Consider the following 2101-nt stretch of genomic DNA (forward strand, 5'->3'; position numbering starts at 1 on the left):
GGAAATGGGCCATGCAGATCCACGTCTTCGCATAGCTCGGTATTTTGATTATTTTAGCGACATTATTTACCGGAATTGCTTCAAATTTGGTATTTAAAGTTCACAATTTATACTATAGTCTAAGAGAGAAAATGAGCCATGTGGGTTCACGTCTATAACGGTACTCCCCGATATTCGGTATTTTGATGATTTTAGCGACATTATTTACCGGAATTGTTTCAAATTTGGTATTTAAAGTTCGTAATGGATACTACAGCCTCAGACAGAAAATAAGCCATAGTCATATTCGCATAGCCCACATATAACGGTACCCCCCGATATTTGCTATTTTGATTATTTTAGCGACATTATTTACCGAAATTGTTTCAAGTTTGGTATTTAAAGTTCGTAATGGATACTACAGCCTCAGATTTTTATATTTTGATGATTTTAGCTACATTATTTACCTGAATTATTTCAAATTTTGTATTTGAAGTTCGTAATGGATACTACAGCCTATGCCAGAAAATTTTCTTTGCAGGTCCACGTTTTATAACCCCCATGGTACCTCCCTATATTCGGGATTTTATTTATTTTAGCTACATTATAAACAGATTTTTTTCAAGTTTAGCATTTGAATATTATAACAGCTTATGACAAAAGTTGCTTATGCAGGTCCACGTCGTCGTATAGACACTAATATACGTCTACATTCGGTTTTTTAAGATTTTAACAGAATTTTTAACGGATTTTATTTTTCGAAAATTGCCAAATTTGTACAAAATTGTGAAGAGTATTCAAAGTTTGGCCCGTCCGACCTTTTTTACTTATTGTTAATAAAAAACATCGATGATTTCTGAAAATTTTAGCACCGTTTCCCAATTTGTTGCAAAAGTTGTGGAAAATGTCATGTGGACTTTTTTTTGGATCAAAACCACAAAGGAGTTCTGTGATCTTAGGTGAAATGTTTTAAGGACCCTTGTATATTTTAGACGATAATAAACAAAGAGAACACAATGTTCGCAATATTTAGAACAGAGCTTTAATATTTATAGAGATCTTTGGATTACATCTTTAAGCACTGCTACTGAAAATGGGTTATATCGTTCCACTGTTTTGAATTGCCCCCTTGTGCGGATAACTCCGATTTCAAGTATTTTTCGCGTTTTTCCACTATTCCATTTAATTTAATTTCGAGATCTTACTATGTAGAAATATATATTATTAATATATATGTTGCACAATGTAATTGATTGCTCTCATTTTCACTCCTCTCAATTTTAGATTTAAAATAAATTTATCAGACTTTTTTGTGCAGTTAATTTCGATGTTCATCGTATTTAATAAATTTAATCCTAAATTTGGGTACATTTTTGATAAATAAATTTGATCATATACATTACATGCGACGACTTACCCTATGATGTCCACATCCATTCGTAATGTATACTTCTTCAGAAACGGAATGCCATTTGCCTGCATTTGCCATGGCAAAATGGTTAAGGAGCTTGAATTTTCAATGACATGTAATTTCATAATGTTTGTGTGGTCTCTGTCAGCAAATGCAGTTGTTGCGGCATAAAGATGCAGCACCAAATTGACATTGAGTTGCGAACCATTTTCGGATATTCGAAGTTGGCCGGTCAATGTTGATTGAGAATAATATATTTATATGAACGTGTGTGCATTTCAAAGGTATTACGAATTCTGAAGAATCAATCAATTACATCGAAATAAATATGTGATTAAGCTGGAAACTGCAGATAAAGCAGTGCATTTTAAATAATACTCTATTAAAATAACCCTGCAGTGACAGGTGATAGCAGTTACAAAAATATTTTAATTCACTCTTAATCAAAGTGGATAGGGGAAGTATGAGAAAATATTTACCATTCATTTTTATTTGAATTTTCATTTGATTTCATAATGCGTTATATTATATCGTTTTTCGTTTTTCTTTTCGATTTCTTTTCTGTCTCTTTTGAACGTTCTACCAAAAATTGCAACAATACTTGGCGAACCAATGCTCTAGACATGGCAATGGCGCCAGAAAAGCTGTTCAATGTTCTAAATATACGTATTAATCTGGGATTAGTGTGTGCAGCCAACACCTACGCATTTT

This window comes from Musca domestica, unplaced genomic scaffold (genome assembly GCF_030504385.1).
Source record: "Musca domestica strain aabys unplaced genomic scaffold, Musca_domestica.polishedcontigs.V.1.1 9, whole genome shotgun sequence".
NCBI classification, from domain to species: domain Eukaryota; kingdom Metazoa; phylum Arthropoda; class Insecta; order Diptera; family Muscidae; genus Musca; species Musca domestica.